We start from the raw sequence: 16,220 nt of genomic DNA on the forward strand, positions 1-16,220 counted from the left end.
GTGTCCCACGCAGGGCTCACAGACCTCATCCCCGTTTTCCGGGGGAGGGATCCGAGGCCCAGAGAAGTGAAGTGACTTGCCCAAAGTCACCCAGCTGACAAGTGGCAGAAGCGGGATTAGAACCCATGACCTCTGACTCCCAAGCCCGGGCTCTTTCCACGAAACCACGCTGCTTCCCGGGAGAGGTAGGATGGGTTTTGGAGGTCGGGAGGGAGAGGTGATATCCCTGGCCTCCGGCTTCCGTATCCATTCCAAGAGTGGTGGACGTTCCAGCGCTAGAGACGGCCCGGGGTCGTCGAACGTCTCGTGAAAGCCTGCCTACTCCGAGATCCGCGAGAGGAGCCCGCTGAGGCCCAAGTGGACTACCAGTCGCCCACTGGTAGCCAGGCAGGGAAGAGCCGGTTGTGCCAGAAAAGGCCCGGCCTCCTTCCCTTGTGTTAATCCCCCCTGGCCGGCGGTCTCATCTTAAATGGCTTCCAGGGAACTCTGGGCATTTCTGTTCCATTTGTACCTCCCTCGGGCTACCCCTTCGGTGTGCAGTTTGCTAACCTACAACTCCTAGGGCAAATAAAAGTAGTTCGGCAATGGATAGAACACAGGCCTGGGAGGCAGAAAGACCTGAGTGGGACAATCTGATTCCCCTGCGTCTACCCCAGCGCTCAGAACAGTGCTCTGCACAGATACCAACGGGATTATCATCACTGTTATTCTAATCCCAACTCCGCCTCTTGTCGGTCGATTGTATTTATTGAGCGCTTACTGTAGGCAGAGCGCTGTACCGAGTGCTTGGGAGAGTACAATATCACAATATGATAGACACATTCCCTGCCCACAACGAGTCTACCGTCTAGATGGGGAGAGGGACATTAATATAAATCAATGAATTACAGATACGTGCATAAGTGCTGTGTGGGGCAAGTCGCTTCACTTCTCTGCGCCTCGGTTCCCTCCACTAGAAAACTAGAAGTCTGTGAGTGCCATGTGCAACGTGGACTGTGTCCAGCCTGATTAGCTTGTATCCCAGTGCTTAGTAAGTGGCTGGCACATAGTAAGCGCTTAACAAACATCCTAGAAAAAAGGGAAAAGCTTCCGGGACACTGTTACTGTTTGGCGTCCTCCCATTTAAACACTGCTTTACTATCTGCTTCCTCCCTGTCCCCTCCGTTGGTTCCCATTTGGGAAGCAGATTGGCTCAGTGGAAAGAGCCCGGGCTTGGGAGTCAGAGGTCATGAGTTCGAATGCCGGCTCTGCCACTCGTCAGCCGGGTGACTGTGGGCAGGTCCCTTCGCTTCTCTGGGCCTCAGTTACCTCATCTGTAAAATGGGAATTAACTGCGAGCCTCACGTGGGACGACCGGATGACCCCGTATCTCCCCCAGCGCTTAGGACGGTGGTCGGCACATAGTGAGCGCTTGACGAATACCAACATTATTATTATTATTATTATTATAGGTAGGGTTGATGGGCAGATCTCCCTGCCGAGCCACCAGGTCAGTGACGTAGTTTCATCTGGTTTTGGACCAGAGCAGGGGGATACAGAGGGCACTCAGCAACCACTGTGTTTTGTTTCTCATGTCTGGGTCTTCTGTCTACTGGCCCCTGGCTCTTTCCATCACAAAACAGCCAGTGTGGGAAAAGGGATATGATAATAATAACAGATAATAACAAAAGCCTTAAGAGACTCGAGAAAGAATCTCGTCTTATGCCGTCGAGCCGTTTCCGTCCCGTAGCGACACCACGGATACATCTCTCCCAGAATGTCCCGCTCTCCATCTGCAATAGTTCTGGGCGTGTATCCATTGATTTTTCTTGGTAAAAATACAGAAGTGGCTTACCACCGCCTCCGTCCACTCAGGAAGCCTGAATCTCCGCCTTCCGATTCTCTCCTCCGCCACCGCTGCCCGGCATGGGCGGGTTTTGACGTGCAGCGGATTGCCTTCCGCTCACCAGCCGCTGCCCAAGGTAGGAACGGAAGGGGTGGGCCTCTGCTCGACTCTCCCTCCCGTAGCCAAGGTCGGTAGAGTGCTGGAAACTCTCCGGGTGCGACCCTGAGAGGGGTAAGAAACGAAATAGTTACTTCATAAACTCTAAAAATTTATAAAGTCACCTCGAAAATGGATCGGTGTTCGGGAAATTTGCCATACAGGAGGGCCGCTGTCCACTTCATCCCTTCCTTCGATTGTTTTTATTGAGCGCTGACTGTGTGCAGAGCACTGAACTAAGCGCTTGGGAGAGTGCAATATAACAACCAACAGATACAGTCCCTGCGCCCGACCAACTTACATTCTAGAGGGCGAGACAGACATTAATATAAATAAAGAAGCGCTGTATTGTAATTTTTTTGTATATAAGAACCGTAAGGCCGGGGTGAGGGAAGAGCAAAGGGAGCGAGTCAAGGATAATAATAATGTTGGTATTTGTTAAGCGCTTACTATGTGCAGAGCACTGTTCTAAGCGCTGGGGTAGACAGAGGGGAATCAGGTGGTCCCACGTGGGGCTCACAGTCTTCATCCCCATTTTACAGATGAGGCAACTGAGGCACCGAGAAGTTAAGTGACTTGCCCAAAGTCACACAGCTGACAAGTGGCCGAGCTGGGATTCGAACCCATGACCTCTGACTCCAAAGCCCGTGCTCTTTCCGCTGAGCCACGCTGCTTCTCCATTAACAAAATAAATAGGGTAATGAAAATATATACAATTTTCTCTGCTATAACTTCCCCACTTTGGTGAGTTCCTCCCCTTCCACCATTTTCTTTTTACCCCTCTGCACCCTTCCGGGGACACTCCCCCATTGATCCTCGAAGGGGGTAGGTACCCAGGTAGCCAAAAAGAGAAGCTGAGAAGCAGAGCCCAGGCCTAGGAGTCAGAAGGACCTGGGTTCAAATCCCAGCTCCGCCGTCTGTCTGCTCTGTGACTTTGGGCAAGTCACTTTACTCTCTGAGTCTCAGCTTCCTCACTTCTAAAAAAAAGGGATTCACTATCTCCTCAGACGGTGAACCGACCCCACGTGGGATAAAGACTGTGCCTGAACCGATTCCCTTGTATCTGGCCCTGGGCTTTGTACGCAGTAAATGCTTAATAAACACCATCCTTATCATCGTGAAAAAAGACCCCGCAAGACTATTTAAATGACTCAAAAGAAACACTGTCCTCCAGACATGCCCTCTTTTGTTCACTCTCTTGTAAGAAACGGACAGACGTGATTTCCGCACAGTATTCGCAGTCAGCCGGGGAATACCCTGAGTTAGTTGAAGAGTTACTCTGAGAAACGCTTGAGTTGCAAACAGGGCCTACTTCTTTACCTCTAATCATGGGAGAAAATTAAGGAGTCTGTGGAAGAGATCGTTTGCCCTTGGAGTTCTCTGAACTATGGAGGAAGAAGACCGTCTGAGTAAGCACATTTGTGGAATCTGGGAGATTTTGTTTATCTATATTTATTATTTTGTTTCGTGATTTATTTGTTTATGCATATAAACAAACAGAGTGATAAAACAAAACAATCTGGGAGATCTCATTTATTTATCTCTTCATAAATATATACATAGCCATTTACATATAATGGGGGAGATTTATTTTATATATATACAGATCTCTAAGATTTCATCTATATATGTATATATATATAGGGAAGCAGCGTGGCTCAGTGGCAAGAGCCCGGGCTCCGGAGCCAGAGGTCATGGGTTCGACTCCCGGCTCTGCCGCTTGTCAGCTGTGTGACTGTGGGCGAGTCACTTCGCTTCTCTGGGCCTCAGTTCCCTCATCCCAGTTCTGCCACTTGGCAGCTGTGTGACTGCGGGCGAGTCACTTCACTTCTCTGGGCCTCAGTTCCCTCATCTGGAAAACGGGCATTAACCGTGAGCCTCACGTGGGACGACCTGCCGACCCTGTATCTCCCCCAGCGCTTAGAACAGCGCTCTGCACACAGTAAGCGCTTAACAAATACCAATATTATCATTATTAAAATGGGGATTAACTGTGAGCCTCACGCGGGACGACCTGACGACCCTGGATCTCCCCCAGCGCTTAGAACAGCGCTCTGCACATAGTAAGCGCTTAACAAATACCGACATTATTATATATACGTGTCCACTTAGGAGGAGAGAGAGTCGTCCTTCTTATTTCAAGATGACACCACCAACACTTAATTTCATTTACGAGCGCCCGAGTGGTTGAAAGGGCCATTTGTGAGATCTACAGTCCCGGGCCCATTGGCCACACAAAAAATGTTGTCCTTTGTTATGTTGTGGGACTTAATGTTTGCAGCACCTGGCGGTGGTGTCTCTTGTCTAACATTCTCGCCTCTCCTTCCAGGTGAAGCTTTGGCCCTTCCCAACTTGATGGCTCGATACCACGCCGGCCTATCCTCGACCACTGACTCCCAGGTTTCAGTTGGGATATAGCATTGTCTGAGGCTTGATTTTACGGGCTCCTTAATGAAACACTTCCTTTCATTCATTCATTCATTCATTCAATAGTATTTATTGAGCGCTTACTATGTGCAGAGCACCGTACCAAGCGCTTCCTCTGCCCCCTGTGCTTTCGGTGTCTCCAATTTCAGTGATCCGCACATTTTGGGATCTCCCGCTGCGGCGCATTCTCCCTGCGTGTCCTCCCCATCCCCCTCCCCAGGGCTGAGTTCAGGTGACCGGAGAGTTTCTACGCTACGAGAAATCCAGGAAAAGCGAATCGAAACAGGGAAGCACCTAAAGACAGAGCTGCCTTCTAAGGTGGCCTGGGAGAGCTCTGACATATCAATGGGTGCTCGTTATTGATTTTCCTCCGGCCCTTCTCCCCGGATACTCCAACGATGTTAAATTCCCTCTGAATGCCAAGAAGTGTCTCGCACAAATGCAATTTCAACAAGCCAGCAGTGGAGTGAAAAAAAGTTGCCGTAAAGTCTCGGAGGGAGCAAAACGAACAATAGAATGTCGACGGGAAGCAAACGCGATGAAGTACTATTTATTGGAATTCTGCAAATGCTCTAAGTCCGGGTGGTGGATATTCCTTGGATACAGTCAGTGGTTGCGATTCTTTAGGAAACCCTAAGGAAGGGGTTTTCACTGTGAGACCGTTCTCAACAAAAGAGTGTTTTTCCATAAATGCTACGCTCTGTCGCTAAAGGGTACTGCTTCTTTTTGGCAACCTTGCCGGGACCAGAGGGAAATGATTACGAATGCTAAACACAATGCAAAAATTTGCCCCATACAACTGGTAATAATAAACACCGACAAGCGACAATAACAATTATCCTAACAGGCTGAATGGCAATCGAGAAGATCAAATGGTTCTGACCCCGGAAAAAATGGGTAGAAAGGGGAAGGCAGATGGCTTAACCAGATCTTTTTTTTTTTTTTTATGGTATTTAAGTGCTTACTACTAGGTTTCAGGCACTCTTCCTTCCAAGCTTCGTAGATACAAGAGAATCAGGCCAGAAAAAGTCCCTGCCTTAACCGGGGCTCCCATTCTAGGTAGGGGAGAATCATAATAATACTAATGTCGGTATTTGTTAAGCGCTTACTCTGTGCAGAGCACTGGGTCATCAGGTCGTCCCACGCGAGGCTCACGGTTAATCCCCATTTTAGAGATGAGATAACTGAGGCCCAGAGAAGCGAAGTGACTCGCCCACAGTCACACAGCTGACGAGGGGCGGAGCCGGGAGTCGAACCCATGACCTCTGACTCCCGAGCCCGGGCTCTTTCCACTGAGCCGCGCTGCTTCTCGAAATCTGGAAAGTCCCAGACTCCTGAGAGACAAAGAAAACATCCCTAATCCCTCTGCTTTAATCGTCCTTACTTGCCAGAGGCTGATGTTAAGGAGCAAGGATCCCAGGATTATTTAATTTTCTTTTGCCCTCTAAGTTCCTTCCCGAAGGGCTCGTCCTTCTGTTTCTGATTCAGGGCTCTTGTGATTGATTAACTTCATTTTCTCAGGTTCTTTTTTTTTTGTCCTTCAGATATTTACATTTTCTGCAATATTTTCGACCGGGGTGACCCTCTCTGAGTATTTATCATTCGATCCATCGGTGTATACATTGAGCACACACTGTATGCAGAGCACTAAATGAAGAGCTTAAGAAACTACGACACAAGAATCGGTAGATGTGATCCCTGTCCACGAGAAGCTTTAAAGGTTTCAGTCTACGGGAGGAGACGATAAAGTAGGTTACTGACGGGGGAAAAGAGTAGAGTATAAGAATATTTATATAAATGCCGTGGGGCCGGGTCGAACATCTAAAGGCTTAAGGGGAACGCAACCAGTCCGTGGTGAGAAGCGGCGTGGCTCAGTGGAAAGAGCCCGGGCTTGGGAGTCAGAGGTCATGGGTTCGAATTCCAGGTCTGTCATTTGTCAGCTGTGTGACTGTCACTTCACTTCTCCGTGCCTCAGTGATCTCATCTGGAAAACGGGGCTTAACTGCGAGCCTCACGTGGAACCACCTGATTACCCTATATCTCCCCCGGTGCTTAGAACAGTGCTCTGTGCGTAGTAAGCGCTTAACAAATAGCGACATTATTATAAGAGCCCGGGCTTAGGAGGCAGAGGTCATGGGTTCGAATCCCAGTTCTGCCCCTTGTCAGCTGTCTGACTGTGGGCAAGTCACTTCGCTTCTCTGTGCCTCAGTGACCTCATCTGTAAACTGGGGATGAAGACTGTGAGCCTCACGTGGGACAACCTGATGACCCCGTATCTCCCCCGGCGCTTAGAACAGTGCTCTGCACATAGTGAGCGTTTAACGAATACCAACATTATTATTATTATTATTATAGTTAATGTGGAGAGGAGAGTGGATAGCAAAAATTAAGGGCTTAGTCTGGGAAGCTCTCTTGGAGATGTGATTTTTCGGAGGATTTTGAAAGTGTGGACAGTGGTGGACTGTCAGGTATGAAGGGGGAGGCTCTGATCTCTGCTTTTTCTGTCCTTATTCAAAGTAGAGGTCTGAAAAAAATGTATATAATATTAATACCCTTATTCACGATACCACATCCAGTCAGCCACTTCTGCATCTAGCTTGAATGACCAAAAGTATAATAATGTTGGTATTTGTTAAGCGCCTACTATGTGCAGAGCACTGTCCTAAGCGCTGGGGTAGATACGGGGTCATCAGGTTGTCCCACGTGAGGCTCACAGTTAATCCCCATTTTACAGATGCGGTCACTGAGGCCCAGAGAAGTGAAGTATCTGTGGAGGAAGGATCTTTGAGATTTATCTGAGGAAATTTCTTGCCCCAGTTATGAAGTCAACGGAGATGACTTAGAGACAGTTTCAACTGAGTTCGTTCACGTAGTGAGATTTGAAAGTTACTCCGGAGCTACTAGGACACTTAACTCTCGCTTAAACACCGGTCGATTAGGGTATTCTCCTCACCCCGTGGATCACTGCAGGTGCCTCAGTTTCCCTCCGCAGACCGCTTCGACATTCCTCTAGACTGCAAGCTCGTGTGGGCAGGGAACTTGTCTACTAAGCTCTGTTGAACTGGAAGCAGCGTGGCTCAGCGGAAAGAGCCCGGGCTTGGGAGTCGGAGGTCGTGGATTCTAATCCCAGCTCCGCCACTTGTCAGCTGTGTGACTTCGGGCAAGTCGCTTCGCTTCTCTGTGCCTCAGTTACCTCATCTGGAAAACGGGGATCAAGACCGTGAGCCCCACGTGGGACAACCTGATTATCTTGTATCTACCCCAGCGCTTAGAACAGAGTAAGCGCTTAACAAAACACCATCATTATTATTATAACTCTCCCAAATGCTTAGAACAGTGCTCTGCAGGGGCAGGGACTCTATCTGTTACCCATTTGTCCATTCCAAGCGCTTAGTACAGTGCTCTGCACATAGTAAGCGCTCAATAAATACTACTGAATGAATAAGTGCTCAATAAATACCATAGACTGACTGATATAACTGAGGTGCTCTGAGGAGCAGTAACAGGTTCCTCCCAGGATGGTTGCAAACTTGAATTTTCACTCTCCTTTGAGTTTCCTAAAGAATTCCTTGGGATTCCGACGGCTAATAACTTTGATACTTGTTAAGCCCTCACAGCGTTCTAAGCACCGGGGCGGATGCAATGATAAGAATCGACTTGTCCATTCCAAGCGCTTCGTACAGTGCCCTGCACATAGTAAGCGCTCTATGAATACTGTTGAATGAATAATCGAATCAGGTCGGACCCAGTCCCTTCCTATAGGGTGCTCACGGTCCGCGGGACTACAGGTATTGAATCCCCATTTTACAGATGTGGAAACTGAAGCACAGAGGACTCGCTTTGCTTCGCAGGGTCACACGCTAGGCAAGAAGCAGATTCTTGATTTCCAGGCCACTTGTCCATTCCCTCCCCTCTAAATGACACCATCCATCCCGTCCGTAAGCCTGCATCCTTTGCCTCTCAGAATCTGACGTATCCAAACCTTCTTTAACACATTTTAGATGTATCTCTTTCTCTCCATTCTCCCCCGACCCGCCCGCTCTACTGTACCTTGACGGATCCGTCTTCACATCCTTCCTTCTTTAACCTCTCTGAGGGCCTCTCTGCCCATCCACTATGCCAAGGCAAAAGTCTTTCCCCCCCCCCCCCCCCACTCCAGTTTGGCTTTCTGACACAGCCGTCGCTCCCGCCATTCAAAATTTAAAAAAATAAATAAATGTCGATATTCGTTAAGCGCTTACTATGTGCCGAGCACTGTTCTAAGCGCTGGGGTAGATACAAAATAGGGATTAAAAGTGTGCGAGCCCCACGTGGGACAACCCGATCACCCTGTATCTCCCCCAGCGCTTAGAACAGTGCTCGGCACCTTGACGAATACCCACATTAATATACAGGGCAATCGGGTTGTCCCACGTGAGGCTCGCAGTTAATCCCCATTTTCCAGATGAGGGAAGTGAGGCCCGGAGAAGCGAAGCGACTCGCCCACGGTCACACAGCTGACGAGCGGCAGAGCCGGGAGTCGAACCCCTGACCTCGGACCCCCGAGCCCGGGCTCTTTCCACTGAGCCGCGCCGCTTCTCAAAATGGAGAGTGGCATCAGGGCCGAGGGAAGAGCCGCACCCTGGGGAGCGAGTGGGAGCGATTACAGAACCGGAAAACTGCAAGAAAGGAGAGAGAGCCTGGGGCTTTGGGGCGATGGGGAGAGTGAAGGGGGGAATCAAGGACAGAGGGAAAAAGCGGAGAAGAAAGGAAAAGCAAAGAGTGAGGGAGGGCAGGTAAATTAGAAAATGGCTGGGGAAAGGAGAAAAAAACGATAAAAACGATGAAAATGGGAACTTCTCGAGGGAACGGACCGTCTCTACTTTGTAAGCGCCTGGAACAGTCCTCCGCGCAACGAGCCCCTCAATAAATATCGAGAACGATTATAACGGTAAAGGGAAATAAAACAGATAGAAGGGAAAACAGCCCAAGTGACCAAACAAAAATCCCATCACTATTTCAGTCTTCGGCGACTCCTTCTACGCAGTCGGATAACTTACCTGCCCTGTGACGGGGAGCAAGTCAGTTGACTTCTCTTGCTTTCATTCATTCAATCGTACGTATTGAGCGCTCACTATGTGCAGAGCACTGGACTAAGCGCTTGGAATGGACGATTCGGCAACAGACAGAGACAGTCCCCGCCCCACAACGGGCTCGCAGTCTCAGTTACCTCATCTATAAAATGGGCATTAAGTCTGTGAGCCCCCTGTGGGACAGGAACTGTGTCCAACCTGCTGACAATAATGTTGGTATTTGTTAAGCGCTTCCTATGTGCCGAGCACCGTTCTAAGCGCTGGGGGAGATTCGGGGTCATCGGGTCGTCCCACGGGGGGCTCACGGTCTTCGTCCCCATTTTACGGAGGAGGGAACTGAGGCACAGAGAAGCGAAGCGACTTGCCCGCGGTCGCACAGCTTGTACTCCAGCATTTAGTACAGTGCCTGACACCTAGTAAGCTCTTAACAAATAAGATAAAAAAACAAAACAGAAGCTAGTTCGTAGATTTGTCTTATTTGATCTACCTTATAAAATTCATAAGAAAGGGAACCTTTATATAATCAAAAGTATTAAATTTTAATGCACTGCCTTGTGTTCACATCTCACCTAAGAGCTAGAGACCCTCAAACAAAGACTCTAGCAAATTCCGTTCTCAAGGTTTCGTTTGATAGGGAACAGAAGAAAAAATAATGCTGGTCTTTGTTAAGCGCTCCCTACGTGCCGAGCGCCGTTCTAAGCGCTGGGGGAGATACGGGGTCACCGGGTCGTCCCACGTGGGGCTCACGGTTAATCCCCATTTTCCAGATGAGGGAACCGAGGCCCAGAGAAGTGAAGTGACTCGCCCACAGTCCCACAGCTGACGGGTGGCAGAGCCGGGAGTCGAACTCATGACCTCCGACTCCCGGCTCTGCCACCCGCCAGCTGTGGGACTGTGGGCGAGTCACTTCCCTTCGCAGACGCGCCCTGATAGAACGGCGCGAGGAAATTTTTCGAGTCGGGATCGAAAAAGCCCAGTTCTTCAAAACGGCAACCGTTTTTGCCTTGGGTGAAGAAAAACCACGAGGATCCGATTCGGAATACTGGAAAAGGTTTCGGTTTGGGGGCGGGAAAGGGAGAATTTAGCAACGTTTTAGCCCACGGGCTGACCACTGAGGCAAGCTGTCCTGCCGCCTTGTCAGGACACTTGCTCTGCGTGTGTTGCTGCTCTGCTGTGTGTGACAGAGGAGCCAAAGAGTCCGCAAATTACCAACAAAGACCTCCTCTCCTACAACTCTCCCTGTCTCCCCCCGCCTCCGCCCCACACCTAAAGCCCCAACTACACCGTTTGTTGGAGAAACAGCGCGGCTCGGTGGAAGGAGCCCGGGTCTGGGAGTCGGAGGTCATGGGTTCGAATCCCGGCTCTGCCCCTTGTCAGCTGGGACGAGTCCCTTCGCTTCTCTGGGCCTCGGTGACCTCATCTGTCAAATAGGATGAAGACTGTGAGCCTCACGGGGGACAACCTGATTACCCCGTCTACCCCAGCGCGTAAAACAGTGCTCTGCACATAGTAAGCGCTTAACGAACATTATCAGTATCGAGGGGAAGCAGCGTGGCTCAGTGGAAAGGGTCCGGGCTTGGGAGTCAGAGGTCATGCATTCGAATCCCGGCTCTGCCGCTCGTCGGCTGGGTGACCGCGGGCGAGTCGCTTCACTTCTCTGTGCCTCGGTTCCCTCATCTGTAAAATGGGGATTAACTGTGAGCCCCACGCGGGACGATCCGATGACCCCGTATCTCCCCCCAGCGCTCGGAACGGTGGTCCGCACATAGTCAGCGCTTAACCAATACCAACGTTATTACGATTAGATGAACTTTACAATTCCAGGACGGGAAGTGAAAAAAAAAAAAAAATCAACTGATAATTGCGTGAAAAGGATGTAGGGTTCGCTTCGGAAATGCTTAAAAGCAAAGCAACGTTTTTCGAGTAAAATTCTCCTTCCATTGCGTTCGTTCGCTTTAGGGTATTCGTTAAGCGCCGGCCATGTGACAAGCACCGTTCTAAGCGCTAGAGTAGATGCCCACATGGGGTTCACGGTCTAACTAGTCCAAGGTCACAGAGCGGACGACCGGTAGAGCTGGAATTAGAACCCAGGTCCTCCGATTTCCGGGCCCATGCTCTTTCCGCTAAGTTACACGGCTTCCGTTTGGGCTAGCGCCAAACGATCATTCACGAAGGTTGTTTTTTTCTTTCTTTCCAGGATTAAATCTTGCCCCTATTAACCGGAAAATGACATCTTTATTTTCTCAACGCAAATTTCACATGTAGACGCTCTCCGAGTCCGCTGTCAGAAAAATGGTGGGAAATCCCCCTTTCAAACCCAGGGGCCCGTATTTTTCCCAAACCAAGATGTTGATACCCGGCCTGGCCTGCCTGACCGATGGACTGACGGAGCGACTGACCGGCAAAACACCAGTGCCGGATCTGTCGCCCATTTGCCCTCGCCTGCCCAGATTTTAGAAACCCATCACCTTCGAGACCTCTTTGGTTTAAGCACGCGCTCCAAACGCCAAGTACAGGAGCGAACGAGGGCTTCCGAAGAAGCGTGGGCTTTGTGCAAGATTCTCCTGCGCCCGCCTGATGAAGGACCGGTTCCCCCGGATGCGTACTCTCTAAGCCCTTGATATTCACCCATCCTCGGCCCCACGGCTTTTATGTTTCCTACCTCGCTCTTGGCTTCAAAGCTGTCCGTCGCCTGGCTCCCTCCTGCCTCACCTCCCTTCTCTCCTTCTCCAACCCGGCCCGCACGCTCCGCTCCTCCGCCGCCCGCCCCCTCGCCGTGCCTCGTTCTCGCCCGTCCCGCCGTCGACCCCCGGCCCACGTCCCGCCTCTGGCCCGCAACGCCCACCCTCCTCAGATCCGCCGAACTAGCTCACATCCTCCCTTCAGAGCCCTACGGAGAGCTCACCTCCTCCAGCAGGCCTTCCCAGACTAAGCCCCCCTTTTCCCCTGCCCCTCCTCCCCATCGCCCCGACTCGCTCCCTCTGCTCCACCCGCCTCCCCGCCCCACAGCACTTGTGTATCTATGTACATATTTATCGTCCTTTTTCTTTTATTAATGACGCGCGTATAGCTACAGTTCTAGTTATTGATATCTATCGTTCTTTTTCTTTTATTAATGACACGCATACAGCTACAGTTCTAGTTATTGCTATCTATCGTTCTTTTTCTTTTATTAATGGCACGCATATAGCTACAGTTCTAGTTACTGATATCTATCCTTCTTTTTCTTTTATTAATGACACGCATACAGCTACAGTTCTAGTTATCGATATCCATCGTTCTTTTTCTTTCATTAATGGCACGCATATACCTATAGTTCTAGTTATCGATATCTATCGTTCTTTTTCTTTTATTAATGGCACGCATATATCTATAGGTCTATTGATATCTACCGTTCTTTTTCTTTTATTAATGGCACGCATACATCTATAGTTCTAGTTATCGATATCTATCGTTCTTTTTCTTTTATTAACGACACGCATATAGCTATAGTTCCAGTTATTGATATCCATCGTTCTTTGTCTTTTATTAATGACACGCATATATCTATAGTTCTAGTTATTGATATTTATCGTTCTTTTTCTTTGATTAACGGCACCCATATATCTATAGTTAAATGGTGGCATTTGGTATTTGTTAAGCGCTTACTACGTGCAAAGCACTGTTCTAAGCGCCGGGGGAGATACGGGGTCATCAGGTTGTCCCACGTGGGGCTCACAGTTTTAATCCCCATTTTACAGAGGAGGTAACTGAGGCACAGAGAGGTCAAGTGACTTGCCCAAAGTCACACAGGTGGCAAGTAGCGGAGCCGGGATTCGAACCCATGAACTCTGACTCCCAAGCCCGCGCTCTTTCCACTGTACCACGCTGTAGTTCTAGTTATCGATATCTATCGTTCTTTTTCTTTTATTAATGGCACGCATAGAGCTACAGTTCCAGTTATTGCTATTTATTTATCGTTCTTTTTCTTTTATTAATGACAAGAATATAGCTATAGTTCTAGTTATTGACGTCGATGCTACTGATGCCTGTTTACTGGTTTCGATGTCTGTGAGCCCATTGTTGGGCAGGGATTGTCTCTATTTGTCGCTGAATTTCCAAGCGCTTAACACAGTGCTCTGCGCACAGTAAGCACTCAGTAAATACGATCGAATGATTGAATTTAAATATGCGTCTCCCCCTCTGGCATTTAAGCTCCTTGTGAGCAGGGAACGTGCCTACCGGCTGTTATACTGTACAATCCGGAGGACCTAATACTGTACTCTGCACACAGTAAGCAGCAAGGAGGAGCAGCACGGCTTTTTTAATAGGAAGAATGTCGGTATCTGTTAAGCGCTTACTATGTGCAGAGCACCGTTCTAATCGCTGGGGGAGATACGGGGTCACCGGATCGTCCCACGTGAGGCTCACAGTCTTCATCCCCATTTGACAGATGAGGGAACTGAGGCCCAGAGAAGTGAAGTGACGTGCCCACAGTCCCACGGCTAAGTGGCTGAGGCTGGATTCGAACCCACGACCTCTGGCTCCCAAGCCCGGGCTCTTCCCACCGAGCCGCGCTGCTTCTAATGTAGTCCTTGTAGCACAAGGACTGTGTCCAACCCGATTAATTCGTATTACCCGACGTTCAGTACCGTGTCTGACTTATAGTAAGCGCTTAATAAAATCATATTTAAAAAGCCCCCAAACCGAGGACAACCAACTTAGGATAGATAGGTTAACTTCCTTTACATCCGGTGCCTTGGAAAATCGTTCGCGAGGCAAGGCTCTGTAACAAGGGGCACAGTTAGAAATTGTGAATTTACCCTTTCATCCTTCCCTGAAGTGATCTGAATGTTTAAAAGTATGTTTAGCCAAAATGGTTACGTGAAAGAAATACTCGGTTTTCTAGAGCAGCCCAGTTCTATTTAATAACTGTGGTCTCTGTTGGGTGCTTATTATGTGCCAAGCACCGAACTAAGCGCTAGGGTGTATAATCGGGCCCCACAAGGGGCTCACAGTCTAAGCACGAGGGAGAACGGATATTGAATTCCCATTTTTCAGATGAGGAATCTGAGGCACAGAGAGGCTGGGACTTGCCTACGTTCCCGGCAGGTACGTGGTGGAACCGGGGTTACTCATTCATTCGACAGTATTCACTGAGCGCTTACTATGTGCAGAGCGCTGCACCGAGCGCTCGGCGCGGACAAATGGGTAACAGATAGAGGCGGTCCCTGCCCTTCGACGGGCTCACGGTCTGATCGGGGGGGGAGACGGACAAGAACGAGGGCAATCAATAGAATCGAGGGGAAGACCATCTCATTAAAACGACAGCAAATAAAGAGAATCAGGGTGATGGACATCTCATTAAACAAACTCTGAGTCCCGGACCTGGTCTCTTGCCACTGGACTGCAAGTTCTATCTCAGAAGGAAGCACGCTGTGAAAATGTACAAGATGGATTTAAGGGGCCTCTAGTCCAATAAGCGTGCCCAGTCTCGGAGGTAACCCTGATTCGGTCGCCAGCTGGATCACAGTTAAAACAGCAGATCTGTAATTTCTCCAAAACCGGGCCCATTCCCCGTGTCGGAAAGGCGCAGATGCGTGGCTGTATACGCGGTCTAGCTGCGTACGCTGACCTAGTGAAAGAAAAAGAATGACCTTATATCTGATTGAAAGTCTTGGGATCGGGAAAAACCCCCCATCTTTATGTGATTCTTGCCATCTCTCGTTTGCCTGATTCATTCTTTTTTCTGAATCAGCAAAACTAACCGTTCTTAAGCATCCTCCCGAGACGTAAATTATGGACACATACCACGTTCGTGTTTCCGGCGACTTTCTCAGACATGCGCTATCGTTCGAGAGAGGCTAAGACCGACCCTTAAAATCGGTTCTCCGGACGCAAATGAGCAGCGTGTTTAATTTAAACAGATTACTCCCTCACGTCTGCCAGTGTTCTGGTCGTTCGAAAGGTCCGCGGGGCAAACTCTCACGGTCAAAAGCTCATTTCACCGCGCGGAAAACCTCTGTGGGCCGGCTCGGTTTCCATCCCCTCGGTTGGCTTCGTGGTTTGCCTGTTTCTTCCCAGCTCCCTATGAGTCCCCGACTACTCTGAAACTAGCGTTCGGTCTCGGGTATCCTCGCAGTGAGGATGCTTGGGAAGTGGGATCGACGAATCCCTCTAAAATCCGGGGAACGTTGATTTACATTGGCTACAACTGGCTAGAGAAGCAGCGTGGCTCAGTGAAAAAGCCCGGGCTTGGGAGTCGGAGGTCATGGGTTCGAATCCAGGGCTCTGCCCCTTGTCAGCTGTGGGACTGGGGGCAAGTCACTCCTCTGGGCCTCAGTCGCCTCATCTGTAAAATGGGAAGACTGTGAGCTTCGCGTGGGACAACCCCATGACCCTGCATCTCCCCCAGCGCTTAGAACGGTGCTCTGCCCATAGTAAGCGCTTAAAAAATACCCACATTATTATTATTAGAAAACATAGGTCCCCCGGCGCTACAATCAGTGCTATTTGAGCGCTTACTATGTGCAGAGCACTACACTAAGCGCTTGGGAGAGCACAGTGCAACAGAATTAGCAGCAACATTTCCTGCCCGCAACAAGCCCACAGTCTAGAGGGGGGGACTGACATTAATATGAATAAAATGAATAATAATTCACATTATGAATCTTTCCCTTTGTTGTAGATTCCTCGCCCGCGGCTCACCCGTGACGTGCAGCCCCCAGTCATCCAGACAAGGATCACATCCGAGTCCCCGG

The sequence above is a fragment of the Ornithorhynchus anatinus genome, chromosome 7 (assembly GCF_004115215.2).
Source record: "Ornithorhynchus anatinus isolate Pmale09 chromosome 7, mOrnAna1.pri.v4, whole genome shotgun sequence".
NCBI classification, from domain to species: Eukaryota; Metazoa; Chordata; class Mammalia; order Monotremata; family Ornithorhynchidae; genus Ornithorhynchus; species Ornithorhynchus anatinus.